The sequence below is a fragment of the Polypterus senegalus genome, chromosome 12 (genome assembly GCF_016835505.1).
Source record: "Polypterus senegalus isolate Bchr_013 chromosome 12, ASM1683550v1, whole genome shotgun sequence".
Taxonomy (NCBI): domain Eukaryota; kingdom Metazoa; phylum Chordata; class Cladistia; order Polypteriformes; family Polypteridae; genus Polypterus; species Polypterus senegalus.
The window spans coordinates 58,737,208-58,756,521 of NC_053165.1; positions in this window are offsets into that span (position 1 = coordinate 58,737,208).

Consider the following 19,314-nt stretch of genomic DNA (forward strand, 5'->3'; position numbering starts at 1 on the left):
TATTCTTTGCTGTTCTGGTCAAGGAATACTCCTTTATAGGTTGTCTCGGCTGCGTGCCCAAACACAAATCCTTTTAGCTGTGGGAAACAATGAAACAGAAACACAGCGCTCTTACAGCAACGGAAACTTTTGAAAAGTCTAACCTTTCGTTTGAATGCTGAAATGATCAGGGCCATCAGCACCTTCAAAGGCCTGTTTTTGTCACTGATATCTCCTTTTAATGGAAAGAGAAAGGCATTTCTTTGCTTTGAAAGTGTTGTTAAAAATAACGAGTAAACAGCAGAACGGTGGGAAGCAGACGGGGCTTTAAAGAGACAGTCCTTCCTGCAGCGTCGCCGCCTCGCTCTCTGACAGCGAGATAATTAGCCAGCGCATTTCTTTTTGTCATTACAGGCTATCTGGAGAAGAAAAAAAAAAAAAAACACAATAGGGCTAGCGTATTAATCAAACAAGCAAATCAGTGGATGGCGAAAGCTGTTGCGCTCACTTTTCAAAGCAGTTAGCGTGCTTTGTTAATAATCACGTTAAAAAAACATTTATAGCAAAAAGCAGAGTTGAACTAACTATTTAGTTCACCAAGAATGCACAACTAAAAACAAGAGGCACCTTTTCAAAGACATGCAAACAACAAAAGCAAAAAGATTAAAGAATTTTACAGCAGTATTGTTGGTGCTAGGAGTGGAGCATTAGGACAATAACTGTAGCAGTTACAGCACAGCACCCAGAGGCTGCTCCCTCGTCACAAGTGAGTGCAACGACTCCGGTTCTCCCACTTGTGTAAGGATCGGGGAGCTCACTCGACAAGAGCTCCGCTTGCAGAAAGATTCCAGTTAAAAGTATCCACCTGAACATGGAACTGGGAGGCGTCAATCGAGGAGAACACCTGAAGGCTCAATATTGAATCAGAATCTCCGAGACCCCTAGCCAGACCGTCTGCACACCTCTCAAGTGGAAAAACTAATGGATTTCAATCAATTTGCATTAAAATGAACAACCCACACTGATTCCACTGCTAAACTTTTGAAATCTCCAAAAAAGAAACATGTTAGATGTGTACAGAAACAAGACCCTTGGTTCAGGAATTTCAATAGAGCTCCCCCAACTCTTTCCGTAAATGCCTAAATTTAACGTTGTCTAGCTTTTGAGATAAAAAATCTTCTTTTTTTTTGTTTTCTTTAATAGCTTTGTGTACTCATCAATGATTTTTAATGGGTGGCCCAGATCAGAATGATACACTAGTTTAAGTTCATGTAGAGAATCCCACATGTCAGCAAGGTGCCTCAGTATAACAAGTTGCTGTGGTCTTGGCAAACTCACACAGTAATTCTTCTAATTCCAGAGTTCTAATGGACTGTCAAAATTTGTCATTTTACCTCATCATCTTACTCTTCTTCTGCTATAAAATCTTTAACTTTCATTATATATTTATGATTATTATAAAAGACCTGGATGAAGGAACACCATCTCCAGCTCAACCTAAGAAAGGCGGACCTGCTTTTTATCCTAGCCAGTCTGATTGTTCAACAAAACATCTCTGTTCAGCTCGGCTCATTTGTGCGAATGCCCACCAAGCCATTAAGCAACTTTGGCTTTGTAATCGATGACCAGCTATCTTTCACTGACCACATTACGACTGTCTCTTGGACCTGCAGATCCACCCTGTATAACATCCACAAGATGAGTGTGAGAGAGACCCACCCGGCCACAGACAGACAGACACCGAATGTTCTGAATACACAAGCTTTATTTTCTTTAACTGTGACAGACAGCACCACAATGCCAGTCAAACTCAGTCTCTTTCTCTCTTTAAGTCTTCACCCACCTTCTCCTCCTCCTCCTCAGGCTCCTGTCTTCTCCCTCCCAACTCTGGCTCCGATTGCAGTTCAGTGGCCTCCTTTATACAGCACCAGGCAGTGCTCCAGGTGCTTCTTGATTAGCATCCCGCAGCATTTCAGGGTGTGGCAGAAGTGCTGCATGCCGATTCAGCTCCTCTTCTGACAGCACTTCCTGTTGTGGCGGAAGTGCTGTCGACCACCATTCTGGAGCTGTCCAGGTGCCTCCTGGCGGTGGCCACATCCTCCCACAGGGTTGAGTGTCCCGGCTCCATGGCCCCCATGCAATCCAGGAAGGTTGCCATCTCGCGTCCCTCTCCCGGTCCTTCCCATCTCCCAGCATCCCACTGGGGCAATGTCCCCGGACATATGTCACATGAGATATATTTCACGAAGTACGCAGAATAACTTGTGCTATTGGTCTTCTCAAATCTGGATTACTGTAACTCTCTACAGGCAGGAATCCTGCATGTGCTACCAAACTGCTGCAGATGATTCAAAATGCAATAGCACATCTGGCTGCACAGCCAGCCAAAATGGATGCAAATCTTTCCTCTTTTCAGGTCGTTACACTGGCTCTCCATTGCAGCATGCATTAACTTCAAATCATTGATGGTCACCTTCAGGGTAAAAAATGGTTCAGCACCTAGGAATATGAAAGAACTCATGAAGTCCTGGACTCCTTCTCGGCCTCACACGTCTGGTGATAACACCTCTGGAAGACATCCAATCTCAATTCAGACTCTTTTCACATGTAGCTCCTAGCTGGTGGAACGAGCTGCCCACCTCCACCTCAACTGATGACTACCTCAGTATAGTTTCAAAACAGTCCCCAGGCTGATGTTACTCGATTATGTTTAATCACTTTTGTAAGTCACTTTGGATAAAAGCATCTGCCAGATGAATACAGGCAAATGTAAATGTAGAAGTGAGGTGGATCCTATCCCAGAAGGAACGGATAAAGGGAAGGAACCAAACCATGATGGGATAGCAGTCCACTGATGCACACATTACTAAACACCTGCACAAGGACTTTGGGGATATGAGAGTTAGAGTCGAGATCTCCAGGGAAACTTGTGTGGACATTTAGAGAACATACAAACTATACATCGAAGAAACCAATAAAAAAACTCATCTCCTAGATCACAATGCCACCTTAGACACATTCAATTTATTCAGCTCTTTTCAAGATCAAGGCATAATGCAGGATCTAACTCCAGATATGATATCAGTCTATCTCAAAGCATAGATGTTAACATTCATTCCTATGAAGTCAGATTAGGATCTGTAGTCCACATGACTTCAATGCTTTACACTGGGGAAATATGGAAATGCCACAAGAGGATAGTTATGGATCAGGGGTCATGGCACAGTGATTTGACACAGCTACTCACAACTCCGCCATGGCCCTGTTTCATATCACCCAAGTTGAACTTCAATCAGACTATGTTGACATAGGATCTTATGGGTCAGTAGGTCTCCGTCTGATCTACATTCTACTTTTGTTCACCATATGGATTGGCTAGAAATGGGTGACTAAACTGTAAACCTGTTAGCCTGACTAGAAACCCTGACAAGTAAAACTGCTATTTTACAAAACAATACCAAATCTAACATGAATGGATGGTGTAAGTCCTTGTTGAACGTGTGTAGTGTTGAACATTGTGAGCCTAGGCAGTCAGCATCAAGACAGTGACTTTTAAAAATTACATTTTTGCTTCCACACAGTTAAAATGATGCCTTTTCACTTAAATAGCACTTATGAAGTTCGTATTTTAAGCCCAAATTAAAAAATTGAATTTACTTTAAATAAAAAACTTTTATTGAACTACCACATAGAGTTGAGGGAATTCATGTATTTCACATAAATTTACCAGATTCCCATTAACTTGTTTAGGTAGCTGAAGGACTATCCGGTAGTCAATTATTATGCTTTTTAAGAAATCTGTCCTACAAGGTCAGCCAAAGAGCAAAAAAATAACGGGCCAGCTCCTTTCAGGTATGTCTCAGTTTTGTCCGACCACCTCTTCTAAAATGTAAATGTCTGCAGAGGAAAGGCAAGCTGACAGAGAAAGTTAAAATGGCTCTGAAATGTGTGAACTCCTGTCACATGATTGGGTCACCATGGAGAAATCAAATTTTGTGCTGAGCACCAGGGACCTCAGCGCTCAATGACAAGAGGCATCCCCAGAGCTCCAAATAAAGTTAGACAAATGTGTCTGTGTCTCAAGGTCCCACACTTTCAGAAACCAATATGGATGCGCTGGCTCTGACGGGTCATGAGTAGCCCAGGAGGGTACAAATGGATTTGATTTTCTAAAGGAGGTCTATAGGCTGTTCAGCACTGTAGGCTCAGACCCACCATGTTGCCTCAAGCGCTTCATTAATATTACTCACGAGGTTAAGGATGAACACCCTAAAAGCAGGAAATGTGTTAAAACTACCATTTAGAATTTTAATTTTTCTCCTTAATAAAAGGCCACTTTAGGAATTCCTAAAAACAGTTAGCGTACTCTCTCCTTAATGCTCTTTGGCCTTTATTTTGTATGTGCTTGTCTTTTTTTCTGCTTGCTGTCACAGGCATGGCATTCAAACGCAGCGCATGCACTACAACTCTCTGGTGTCCTCATGTTGCGTTTAATGTCTTTTTAATTGTTATTGAGCGAGACTAGAATTCATTTACCTCAGGAGAGCTTTTAAGGCAGCATGTGAAGACGACCAGGGGAATTACCCTTTTAACGAGAACCCCAGGGAGTCTGGCTAATATGCTGCCAGCTGGTATCATTTAAACTGACCCTAGGGATAATACCCCATGGGCACTTACCAAAAGGGTCTACCAGGCTGATACAGTATTCACTAATATTAGTGGATACGTAGATGGGACTGGTAAGTATTTGCCCAGTATTAGGGTAGCAGTAACGAGTATATACTGTACATCCTGGCAATAAGGCTGGCAAATGTGGTAAGCTTGTCTAACATCTAATAAACATGCTTGGCAAGGTAGGCATAATGAGTAAATGTCTATCTGCTGGAATAACAGGCCCAAATCCCAGTGGAGGTGCTCCTTAAGGGAAATCTAAGACTATGAGACTGGCAGGTAAAGTAAATTACACTAACGCAAGAGGAGCGGCCCAGAAGGCAAGTAGGAACGCCACATACGCCTAATATCACAAGCAGTGGTCTTCAAAGCAGCTATTATGGATTTGCATCTGACAGGTGGGGTAAAAAAACAAAATCAATTTATCAGAAGGCAGATAGTCCAGCTAACAGACTGCAGTTTAGAGTATTTGTTCCTTACACCAAAGAAGAGGACATTTAAGGTAGCTATTCTGACAATGAGGCTGTCAGGTGGGTTAATATATTGTTAAACCAGAGAGGGTGCATCCTAAGGTAGATACGTAGGCTATCAGATTTGCACTTATGGTATTTTTTTATGATTATCTACTTATTTGGCAAATACCTTTACCCAAGTCAACTTGCAGTGTCAGGATAGTACAAGGTTTGGTCAGGGATACACAGTGAGACAAAGACGGGGACTGGACCAGCAGCCACTCCACAGATTACACTACTGTCTGGACTCATGCCTCTATGAAACACCATCTTGCTGGGAGTGAGGCAACCTTGTCTGACCCCTACTTTTAGAATCCATGAGAATGCAGCAGATTGGGTGATGACAATTAGAGGTCCAGGAATAACACACAGGTCTGCTCACCAGTTTAAGCAAGACAGTGTCCCCTTTGAGGAAAACACAATGAGCTGTATCCCACAAAGTTACTGGTTTAGTCCCCACAACATGGTCTTGTGAAAGAGAAGATGCAAAAACCCACACACTGCACTAGCTGTCTCCAAGCCAATGAAGATGTGCATCATGTTCAATACAACAGGCAAATTCAATACAACGTGTGGTAATCCTCACTATTAGTGATGCTCCACTCCTGGAAGATGTCAACTTTAAAAGCACATATTGATGGATTCTTCCACTCCTCGTTTTGCATTTGGTCTTTCTTTTTATCCCTTAAGGTTGTTATGTTTCATTCAGGCTTTGTGTTTTGTTGTTTATGTTTTAGAAATCTTGCAAGTTTCTGGCTGCTCCCTTGGTTTAGCAGTGCCTTACATTACTATTGATGGAGTACTGCAAAGACCTATGACCTACAGCCTGCATTCATGGGCTACTTCCTGCGGTGGGCCAGTAGGAGAGTTTCAAAACTGAACAAAAAATCAAAAGCCTTGAAATAGCAAGATGCTCCTTCCCCCTGCTTGCTAGCATGCCATTTCAGCTTCTCCATATTTCATTACAATGTGTTTGATCTGCCATGTCTATGGTAATTGTCTGACCCCAGCCCCATATTTGCTTGGGGTGGCTTCCTGCTGCTTCTCTATTAGTCCCTCACAGAGGAGATAATTATTCTGGAAAGCATGTGGCACAACTAGAGTGAGAGCTAAAGGCAATAGCAAGCAGTATGACCACAATTATACAACTTGGCACTTTTTATTTATCATTTTGGTATGGAATGTGAGGACCTAGGCTATGATTAATATCATGCAACACTATAGTGCCTTTCATAGTTCACACTGTAGCTGACTGGCAGAGGTGACTACTAAGTACTGAAGGCAGAGAGGGGCAGGCGAAGGAGCTTGTGACTTGTGGTGACCGACTCTAACCACCAATCGAACACAAAGTGCTCTATTAGCTTGCATGCTACAGGATGTGCAGCACCTTCTATAATGATAGCTATCACTGCAACACTAAAAAGATAACAATTGAAGTTTCAAGAAGGTTTCAAGCTAGCCTTAGGTCAGAAAAAACATGCAAGTTGTTATATTTGTCAGTATTCCTGCATTAATTTGAAATCAACCTAAATTCAAATAGCAACATGAAAATCAGTGTTTTTGTGTCATTTGTCCATTTAGATTGTGTGACAGATAGGGTGCACTATCGCTCCCTTGAACCCCTTTCCAAGACTCCAGACACCAGGTAGAAGTCCAAAAGTAGACTATATTTATTAATAACAGTGCATAAAGCACCCTCTCCTCCACAATACTCATTAAACACAATACAAATACTCAATAAACAATTTCACCACTCCCAGACGCGTTGCCCTACTACCACCCAGCTCAGCTCGCCGTCTGGGAGCTCCCACAATCCTTTTATATTCCCTGACCCGGAAGTGTTCCAATCCCCAGTCCATGTGATTTCCTATCACTTCCGGGTCAGATAAAAAGTCCTTTTCTTCACCACCGGAAGCACGACGTTCCCCTTGTCCATGTGACTCAGATGTACTTCTGGGGCGTAAGGCAAATAACCATCGTTCCTCCCTGCAGCTTCTCCTAGTGGCACCCATGGTATCCAGCAGGGCTGTGTATAAAAACTCCAATGTCCATGATGCCCTGCTGGTCTTCAGGGGACCTCCATACTTCAGGGAGGGCTCCACCTGGCAGCTTGGGGGTATTGGCTGGGATGAACGGCCGGCCATACGTCACAATTGTCACTACCTGACTTATTTCAGACACATATCAAGTGTTATGACTATGAGTACCAAAGTATATAAGTCCCAAAATCACTCGCAAAAATGGCTACTATGGGGCGTATCTGGTCAAACCCTAACTAGATATAAGGGCAAACGCAGGATCTTCACAAAATGAATTGTTTATTCTCCAGTGTTCTGCTACACTGTTAAGGTCTGAAGAGCATGAAAGGCATAAAGAAGTGGGCAGCAACACAAGTCAATCCACATAAACACAAGTCCCAGTACAGAATTTAAAGCTTAGTCAAAAAAACAGAGCATGGGTTCAAAATATCCAAACAGTTACAAGCACAGAAAAATGACAGTAACCCACCAAACACCCCTAAGCACCTTCAAAAATAACTGCCAGTAACTGCGGAAGACCTGTCGGATTTATGGGGCTGAGAGCCACTCCTGGTGGTGATTGGCAGCTGGCCCCGCCTCTTGGAGGACCACCCACAAAACACATGGAACGTAACACGGGCTTAGATATTAGATACATTCACATAAAAAGTAAAGAATACTGCAAATCATAAACAAAAAAAAAAATAGCAATACATTCAAATAAATCAAAAATGTACAACAAAGACACAAAAAAAAAATCACAAACACCAGAATCGCTGGCTGAGATTTAACATCTGCAGTATACTTTTTATACTTTATGGTGGTCTTTTTCTAAACTTATGCTCTAACTGAATGTGTCTTGTTACGCTGTGACTTTGTACCGTTTGTTTACTGCCATTTATATTTCCCATTCTCGTTATATACAATGCTGCTGATTAATAAGGGGACAGATGTGAATAAAAATTTCAGTGAGACACACTTGGTACACTTGATATTAAGCCAAACCAATTCAGTAACTAAGGTGAACGTCAAACCACAGTGAGCTCACATTTCAGCAGGAATACAAAACACTGCAAACTTATGCCAATTAGATTTGTGGTCATGTGGTTGTTTATGTGCTGAACTGCAAACCACAAGGCTGCCAGTGCAATTGCTAACCCTGTTGTCCTACTCCACTTTGATCACTGCACTTCAGTAGGAACAGATTAGAAAACACTAATGGGTGGCACGGCAGAGTTCTGACACAAACCAAACGTATTGTACACATCACCTTTTAAATGGCTAGGTGACACTGACTTCTGGCCACTTATTGTGTGATCTTCAATACTCAGTCAGCCCTTCAAACATTGCGAATCACAAAATTTGACTTGCTGTACAGCTTTATGCCAGGCCGGCAATACCAACAGCTGCTGCAGCTGCTTGATGTCAAGGTGCCATACATCTGTATTTTATCTCCATATCGGTAAAGAGGGTTTACACAGATGATTGGAGATTCTCTTAAACACTTTTTGATAGTGCTTATGTCGAAAGGTGCTATTGAGAAAAGTCAGTATTGGTCACTGTTCACCATATAGAATGAAGACAGCTTAGTTCATTTGAGAAGACCTTTGAGATAACATTCATACAAAGGGAGCTTTACAAAATGAGGACAGCTTGTTCAATTTGGAAAGACCTTCCCAAGGGGGATCAGTATGAAAGTTATCTCAATTACTGTAAATGTGACAGACTACTGTCCTGCTCACGCATGACTTCAGTCAAACACCTACTGATACCTAAGCTCATAACAAGATTAAGGAATTTTTCAGAAAATAAATTACATGAAAGACCTAATCTTAATTTTGAAACCATTGTGAAAGGCACTATACAAAATGAAGACCGTGAATTAATATGGAAGTAGCTTTGGTAGTGTGTTTACTAGGAAAGACACTGTGCAAAACAGAGAGAGTCTGTCTAATTAGGAACGTCCTTGAAGACAGTGTTTGCCCAAATACTCTAATGAGTTTAGAAAGTGCTCTGTGACAGTGTTTGTTCATCGTAGCTCGTTACAAAACAAAGGCAGTTGGTTTCATTCTTTGGAAGTGGTGAAGAGTAAATGGAAATAATCAATAATTAAAATGCTTAACAGATAGATAGATGTGTACATTTATAGCAAGTGGTCACATATGAAAGTTCTTGTCTCTGTTGCAGCTACCTTTTAATTATAGTTTGGATGGCAGATAACATAGTTTCAGTTTAAGCTTAGAAGTAAGTGTATCTACAAAGGCCTGGCAGTTATTCCAAGAGAGAAGTAATCAAAACAATGCATCATTGCATGGTTTTCATTTTTACTTGTTTACCAGACTGGACTGCTTTTACTTGTATTTTATTAACTTATATTGAAGTAAATATCTTTGCCTTGCATTTCTCTTTTTTTGTCTTTATCTGTAATTTAATGATTGTTGAGAAATTCTCTCATTAGAGCATACATTCACTGTTGGTGACTTGTGCTCTCTGTATACATTTCAAATAAACAGCGCACGGACTAACAGCTGATCCTCTCGGGTTTATTCCACAACACAAATAGATTTCATAGTTCATGTTGCCATGTTGATTCTTGGAATTTTGAGCTTTTCTACAAGCTGAAAACTAGACCAGTCATTGTCACCAGTCTGGTCTTTTCTGCTGATTTATATGAAAATGGCAGCATTGTTTCACAATGTAATTTTTTCAAAGTGTACTCATGAAAGAATAATTATTTTCTATTAAAAGATACAGAAGTGTGACTCTTCCCTACTAAATGTAAAAATAACATTCAAAAAGAAAAGAACATAGATAGATAGATAGATAGATAGATAGATAGATAGATAGATAGATAGATAGATAGATAGATATGAAAGGCACTATATAATGATAGATAGATAGATAGATAGATAGATAGATAGATAGATAGATAGTCAGTCTTTGGTTACACATATGGGACCTTTTGTGGAGAGGAGGATAAATTCCGTGAAAACATGTGTTTGTAAACAACTGCCAATTTTAGTGGGAATTGTAGACATTTTTAATTGGACAAAGTTCTAAAACAGCGAACAAAGTTCTTCTTGCAGCCAGTCTAGCCCTCACACTTTTTCAGATGCAATATAAGACGACTGTTGATTTCCTGCCTTCACTGGAGTGAACCCGAGATACTTGCTTGGATGATGAACTGCTTTTTAAATTTGTTTGCCCCCGAGAAGCTAAATGAATATTAAAGTTCAAGCTAAGTGATATTTTCCTCTTTAGTGATTGAGTGCCCTATAATTGCTGACTCTGAAGTAGATGAAAGAGTGCTTTCAAGAAAAAGAACCATAGGATTAAGGAGCCCGGGCCTGTGCAAAATGCAGAAGAACATGTAAGAATGTAATATAAGAAATTACACATGAAGATGTAACATTTTGAAAGATCACTGGACAGTGTTCATTATGAATGGCACGACACAAAAGGAAGAAAGCTTATTGAAACAACAAAATCCCATTTATTCAGTACAAAGGCACTACTGTAAGAGTTGAATTTGAACCCTGCTCCAATGTGCACCTGGCATGTGTCCGAGTCTCATATCCTTCTGAGCTTATGCTTAAAAGCTGATGCTTTTATTTTATTATTCACTATGATAAATGTATTTCTTAATATTTTATATAACCCCTTAAGAGAAATATGTTATATTTATGGCATAACCATTCTTCTATAGTACTAAGTTTCCTGTCTTTGTACCCAGCTGGATCATAATATGTATATAGGCCATTGTTCTTTTCTTTTAAACCATGAGAAACAAGCTGCATGTGGAGAAACTCACACATCTCCTAAAATAAGAATAAAAATAATACATCTAAAATGTCATGTACATCCTAAGCAAACAGGACTATCAATCAAATTGTGGTCATCTAAGGTATCAACCTCTACCATGTCCCGCTAGCAACTAGGTGTAGCCAATCATGTCGAAAGTTTTCTGAATATGTAATGAATTCCTTTTTTTGAGTAGTGACTTAATCAATGGATTGTATAAATAGAGCGCAGAGGACACTTTTTTCTTTGTAACATGTGGCTAACATATAATGCACTTGTTACCTCTTTGGAGATTTATAATAAATAAAGAATAACGATTGACGCTTCCTCCTGCCTGTGTTTTATTGCTTAAATTCCAGTAAGTAGGGGTGTCTGTATTCATAGTTTTCTTCCACACTACACAAAACAAAGATAGCCTTCTTCCTGTGCAAATTTCTTTGGGGCAACAATAAGTAAAAAGAGTACGCAAAAATGTAAAAATGAAGATATTGTGCTTTATTTATCAAGTGGTCTGGTAAAATGTTTGCTATGAAGGACATAACATGACAACAGCTGAATTAATTCATTTTAAAAGCACTTAGGGAGAGCGTTCAATGTGAATGACACTACATATAACAGCAACTGCTTATTTAATGTGAGAGTTCATTAGGGAGGCTTTCACTACTAAAGCCACAATACAAAACAAGGCAAGCTTTGCTTACTTTGAAAATTGTTTGGACATGAAAATCTCACTTTGGAAGACATTTGCAAGGGTGTTCACAGTGAAAAGGTGCTATACTAAACTATACAGCTTGTTTAATTTTAAATTGTTCATGTTAAATAAGAGCAGTGCTTACCTTAAAAAGTACTGTGGAAACTGAAGGCTTTTTCATTTAGAGCCTCTTCTTTTAGATGGCAAGCGATTTAAGCTCCTCAGTGTTAATGATTCATATTCCTGTCACAGAATTACATGTGACATTAGCAAAATGGCGGCTGATAAGGACCTTCTTGCTTTATAATTGATTGTGAAATGGGCACTTTTGTTCTTTCAGAGGCAGAGATGGCTAAATACAGCTTAAGGTTTTGGCAAATCTTTCAATATCTCTCACAATTACTTTTTTGAAGTTTCACACACCATACCACACAGATGACACAAGAGTTTCCATCTTTGTAGATAAAAGTTGAAAGAACTTGCAGGATTTTAGATAAATGTTTAGAGTGGCTGTATTTACTGAAATGATCCTTGGAGACACCCATTTATGGATTCTTCTATCCAATGAATCTTTTAAAATGCAAAATGCCTTTCTTGGTAAACCCTGTCAAACGGTGTATTTTGGCAAATCTATCAGAATCAATCCCGAGCTAAGCACTAAAATTAAATTGCCACCCCTTTTAGTCGTTAAATACCAATTTAGGTAGGGCCTGATTTGTTGTTTTACATCCTGACCACATTCTAAAACTTTTGATCTTGTCTTTAGTGCCAGACATGTGACTACTCTTATGGTTCCTATTCCATTTCACTCCTTTTCTTTCTTACCCCTACTTTCCCAGGATACACAGGTTTTTAACTTACGTTCATCTACCGTGAGAACAAACTCTTTAGGGATCTCCTTGCACCAATACGCAGGATGTGAATTTGCAGTCAGCATGAGTGATGATTACAGCCCTATGTGAGTACGAGCACAGGTGTGTGTATAAGAGGGCCCTGCATGTCCCTGTCCCCATCCAGGAGAGGTTCCTGCCTTGCATATGGTGACACTGGGAAAGGTTCCAGCATGCTGCCACCTTGAAACAGACTAAGTACGTTTGAAAATATGAATAATTCACTTAGTCCTGTCTACATTAAATACAAGCTGCAGTTTGTTTTCTTCTGGTCAGTAATGTACCGCAGCCAAATGAGTGTATTTAACACAGTTCAAGTTCAGAAAAATTAGTCACCATGGTGCAGTGGTTAACACTTGGGTTTAATTCTTGGCCTGCTCACACTTTTTGATACCTCATCTGGACAATCTTCCACTGGGAATTTTTTCCAAGTACAGTGCAATCCTCTTACATGCCACAGATGTGCACATTAAGTTCACTGGCGAGTTTGAACAGCCAATTTGTACTGCAAGGGACCAAAGTCCAGTGCAGGGTTAGCCTCTGTCTTGAGTCTGTTTTCTCCAGGACAGACCCTGAAACAAAAAAGGCCACTTTAGTAAATTCATTTATTAAAGTCTCTCTCTAAATTTTGAGTTTTGTCTTCACTATGAATATCAGTCAGTGTTGCAATCTAGTAGTAAATGTGTTCAATTGTGAAGCCTATGTCACATAATGCAACTTTTCTAGTGATTTTCAGTCGTAGCCTTCATTTACATAATCTTAGCGAGTCTGAGGCAGTCGGCGGTGTGATCCTGTGACATACTCAGCGACTCACTCCAACTAGTTTGTGACTTGCTCTAAAACAATCAAGCAGGTTTGATTTTATCTTTAGTTGAAGGGATGAGCTCTGTGTGCATGAAACCTGACAATCAATGGATGCTCATCCAGAAGTACAATGCACAGCAACAAGAAATAAGGAACACAGGAGTTTTGGAGCTCACAGACAGACCAGGAGCGAATAGTTTTTTACGTACTAAAACAAAATGGAAAACAGAAAAAAAGGCAGAGTCTGCAGTTGAACACACCACAGCTAACAACCCTTGGTACAGAGCTGGCTCCTTCAGGCAGTGTCTTGTGTGTTACATACTGTACCATAACAGAACGGGCAAAACAAATACAGAGCAGAGATTGCTGCAGAACACGCCACAACTGTTAAATCTTTCATACAGTGCCAACTCTGTCAGGCAACATGCCATTGGCTGTCAAAAAAGGGACGAGCACGACTGTGCTGAAAATAAGCAATCGCTCAGCAAAATGTGACATAGGCTCTGATTTCAGTCATGTAATTTGACATGGTGGAGCTGACTGCGGTCAGCAAATCTTACATGTCCCACGACAAAAAGTCACATAATGTGATATTGTCTTAAATCACATAGCTTTGCTCTTACAAGGCCGAGTTAACCAAGGCAGCACTCCACAAACATCACACATCACTTGCATAATTTTCCAGTGCAACTACAGCATACGTTTTGTGGGGGATAGGTTGTGCTCTCGCTCCCTTGAACCCCTGTCCACGACTCCAGACTCCAAGTAAAAGTCCAAATGTTGACTTTATTAAATCGCCACAGTGCACAAAGCACCCTCTCCTCCACAATACTCATAAACAAATCAGTAATAACAATAATAAGCAATCCTCCACTCCCAGACGCGTTGCCACCCTTTCACCCAGCTCAGCTCGCCGTCTGGGAGCTCCCACAGTCCTTTTATATCTCCTGAACCGGAAGTGTTCTCCATCCCCAGTCCATGTGACTCTCAATCACTTCCGGGCCAGGTACAAGTTCTTTTCTTCCCGGAGGCACACGTGGACAAGAGGAATGACGTGCTTCCGGGGCATAGGGAAAATAGCCATTATTCCTCCCTGCAGCATCCCCTAGTGGCCCCCACGGCATCCAGCAGGGCTGTATATAAAAACTACACTGTCCATGATGCCCTGCTGGTCTTATGGGGACCTCCATACTGCAAGGAAGACTCCACCTGGCCGGCCATCCACCACAGTTTCTAGAATTTTAAAAGCTAAAGGCCACATAACATTGCTAAGTCTTCATTCATACTTTGCAAAATGTTCATAACCAAGCAAAACTCCTTTAGCTTACCGAGTCTGAAGAGCAGTAGTGGGAAACGCAGGCCACCAATAGAAAAAATTCCAAAGAAGGCCTGATGTCCAACAACCATGAGTCATGACATCAAACACGTAAACAAAAGGTTATACAAAAAGCTATTTTAATAAGTTTTAAATTCCTTAAAATAGTTCACAAAAAATCAGGCATCACCAGCTATTAAGCTAATTGGCCACTTTATTGCATATACCTTGCTAGTACCGGGTTGGACTCCTTTTTGTCTTCAGAACTGCCATAATTTTTCATGGCATAGATTCAAGATGCTGGAAACATTCCTTAGGGATTGTGGTTCACATTGACATGATAACATCACATAGTTGCCGAAGATTTATTGGCAGCACATTCTTGAAATGACTCTCCCATTCCACCACATCCCAGGTGCACTAGTGGATTGAGATCTTGTGACGGTGGAGGCCATTTGATTACAGAGAACTCATTGCCACATTCAAGAAACCATTTGGAGATGATCAGAGCTTGATGAAGTAGCTAGCAGAAAATGGGTACACTACGGTCATAAACAGATGGACATGGTCAGCAACAATACTTAGGTAGGCTGTGGTATTTAGAAAAATCGAGACTTCACACCATGCAACATCTTTCTAGTTTTCTATTGTCCAATTTTGGTGAGCTGTATGAATTGTAGCCTCAGTTGCCTGTTCTTAGCTGACAGAAGTGGCACCCGGTATGGTCTCCTACTGTTGTAGCCCATCTGCTTCAAGATGTGATGTGTTGTGTGTTCAGAGATGCTCTGCTGCATACCTCAGTTGTAACGAGTGCTTATTCGATTTACTGTTGCCTTTCTATCTGCTCAGACCAGTCTGGCCATTCTCGTCTGACCTATGGCATCAATAGAGCATTTTCACCCACAGAACTGCCACTCACTGGATATTTTCCCTTTTCACCCCGTTCTCTGTAAACCCTAGAGCTGTTCGTGAAAATTGCAGCTAATCAGCAATTTCTAAAATACTCAAACCAGCGTGTCTGGCACCAACAACCATGCCATGTTCAGTCACTTAAATCACCTTCCTTCCCCATTCTGATGCTCAGCTTGAACTTCAGCAGGTCATTTTGACAATGTCTACATGCCTAAATGCATTGAATTGCTGCCATTTGATTGGCTGATTAGATATTTGCATTAACAAGCTGTTGAACAGGTATACCTAATAAAGTGGCCGGTGAGTGTATATGAACGCTAGATTCTCTAGGAGAACAAAAGGAAGAGGCACCAGGATAAGACAGAAGGAGACTCACAGCCTAGTAACAAAAATGTAATGTTCCTCAAAAAAGAGGAGATGTTCTACCCAGACAAGGAAGACAGGAGAATCCAAGGAGGAAAAGCTGAGGGTCGGTTTTCTTAGGCTCATTCAATAGAGTGTAGGAGAACCTTGGTCTGATAAAAAAATGGACAGATGATTGCTATTCTTGGATCCCCAGTTCATTATGGGTATCTAAAGGGTCAATGGTGCCACTAGAAAGAGTTCTAAACTGTTATCTCTGTAGTAAATGTAGGGCCACAATGACTACAGTTGTCTGGACCTTCGACTGTAATGACTCTACCAGGGAGTTCAATGTTATCTCAAGACAATGGTGTTCGAATCTGTTGTTGGGGAGAGAGTTTGGTGCAAGGACTCATCTGGAAGAAGGAGGACACCAGAGTCAACACCAAGTGTGACAGACAGAGACAGAGACAGACAGGAGGTGACAAAAGGAATGCTAATCACACCACTGGAGAGGTATGCAAGTCAGGGAGCCACCTTGCCAGGTAAAAGGGCCTCAAGGCTTCAGTTGTCAGGCCCAGAGAAATAGGTGGTGTTCTTGCCTCCTTGGTTTTACATCAGTCCTTTGTGTTCTAGAACAGTTTCTGTATATGTTCAACCTCTTTAGTGCTATTCTGGATATTGAGGTTGCAATGTGAAGTCTCTCCAATAACACACTACGAAAAAACCTTGAAGTGTTCATTGCATAGTAGTAATATTTAAAATACATTATTATTTATTTTAACTAGTAATTTGTATATCACTGAATCAAATTATCATCTAAAAAGTGTAAAATTCAAAATCCCAGAAATTGAACAAACATCCAAGCATTCTTTAATGAAGAGAGTGTGGAATTGTAGGTAAGATGTGGTCTATAAAGCCCAGTGAGATCCAAAAGCAAGCAGAGCTGTAAACGTTGAAAAGACACTATAAAGATGAAGTATTCTCCTAATTCTATAAAAAACTTTCTGTTGTCCACTTCAACAGATAATAAATACATTAACATTTGTACGGATTTCTGCTTCAAAAGTTTGAAATTTTCAATATTTGCTATTTGAAATGTCATTGGCATGGTAGCAAATGCTTTAACAAAGCACTAGCTCAGGTGTGACTTTACGGTGGAAAGGACTGCGGACAGACAGTACTCACCGTTTAAAGGCAACGGCAGCTGGGATCATTTTTAGTTGCCAACATCACCTCCTTTTACAGTTCAGACCCACATTTTCTCTCCTTTCTAAAACTAAATGGTAAAAGATTCCAATTCATTTCTTTAATGCAAAATGGCAAAAAAGGAAGAAATCTGCAATGCAAACCTCGAAAGCCCTGCACACCTGTGCTTGAATTGCTTCAGGACCCTCAGGCTGGTAATTATCCTGCAGTTCTACCTTATTTCAGCCATTAGAGCGATTATGAAATGCCATCCTCCAGCTGGATCTAGGTGCACGTGTTGGTTTGGGACTCCCCGGGCAGATGGCAAGTCCCCGTCCCACACAACCAGGTACAGCTGCCTTGATTTACTGTGGGAAAGCCGGTGTGCGCAGATGACACAAGTCTGACTGACTCCCCTACTTTTGCCATTGTTGCCAAGTGCTCTGCCTGGTCAGCAGTGGGCATGATGCTTCAATGACACTGGTTCCTCTTGCATCTGCATAAACTTGCACTATGACAATAATTCAGGAAAATGTATGATAAGCTCATAGTGGGGATACACACACAAAGAAACACATCTTTAAACTTTCCTAACTCTAAGATTTTCCTTATTATCACAGCTCTGTTTCCTTCCTTGAATCGCAAGTTCCACTCGGTCATCAGAGATGGCTGTGTCTTTCACCATTCAGTTCTTTGTTATTTAAGGCTTTTCAGCCTACTCTTTATTTTTATTCAAACACTGCTAATGCAGATCTGTACCTATGTATAAATAAATACATGTGCACTAGCCTTTACAATGACATGGCCATGAAAGCTACACACTGGCCTTGAGCTACCACTCACTAATGGCCAAGGTTTGCTTCCTCTGAGCCTTGCAAATAATGCATGTTGTATGCCTATCTATCTATCTATCTATCTATCTATCTATCTATCTATCTATCTATCTATCTATCTATCTATCTATCTATCTGTCTATCTATCTATCTATCTATCTGTCATATAGTGCCTTTCACATCTATCTATCTATCTATCTATGTTCTTTTCTTTTTAAATGTTATTTTTACATTTAGTGGGGAAGAGTCACATTTCTGTATCTTTTAATAGAAAATAATTATTCTTTCATGTGGATACTTTGAAAAAATTATAATGTGAAACAATGCTGCCATTTTCATATAAATCAGCAGAAAAGACCAGACCGGTGACAATGACTGGTCTAGTTTTGAGCTTGTACGAAAGCTCAGAATTCCAAGAATCAACATGGCAACATGAACTATGAAATCTATTTGTGTTGTGAAATAAACCCGAGAGGATCAGCTGTTAGTCCGTGCGCTGTTTATTTGAAATGTATACAGAGAGCACAAGTCACCAACAGTGAATGTATGCTCTAATGAGAGAATTTCTCACCAATCATTAAATTACAGATAAAAGGCAAAAAAAGAGAAATGCAAGGCAAAGATATTTACTTCAATATAAGTTAATAAAATACAAGTAAAAGCAGTCCAGTCCATTAGTAAAAATGAAAACCATGCAATGATGCATTGTTTTGATTACTTCTCTCTTGGAATAACTGCCAGGCCTTTCTAGATACACTTACTTCTAAGCTTAAACTGAAACTATGTTATCTGCCATCCACTATAATTAAATTAACTATAATTAAAAGGTAGCTGCAACAGACATTTAATTTAAATTTACAGCAAAACTAAAATGGCTCAATACAAGTATTGATCTGAAACATTGTCAGACTACTCATTAAAATGGTGTAGTCACGCAGCGTTTAAATGTGAAGTAAAGAGCACCTTGTGTAGGGGGTTTGTGGGGTCAGGCAGACACACAAGGTCGCCAACGCCTTTCATTTCCTCATGTTTGCCTTTCTTACTAATTCTGTACTTTGAGTCAAGCTGATCACCTTTAGTAGCAGACAGCCAGGAAGGCATACCGCTACCTAATGAGCATGTGGTGTGCCCCCTTTCAAAGCGGGCAGAACTGCTAGGTCCAGCCAGCAGGCAGGTGCACTAATCGGATGACTCTGGGTACCAACTCTACAAAGTGCTGATCAGACGCTTTTATGCTGCCCTCTGCAAGTACGTTTCAGAACAACTCTTCATATTTCCTGTCTTTCTGCATGCATAATGGAGAATATAGTGTGTCAGGGGGAGGGGCTTGGTGGGGGAACACTTGGATTGTCCCCGCT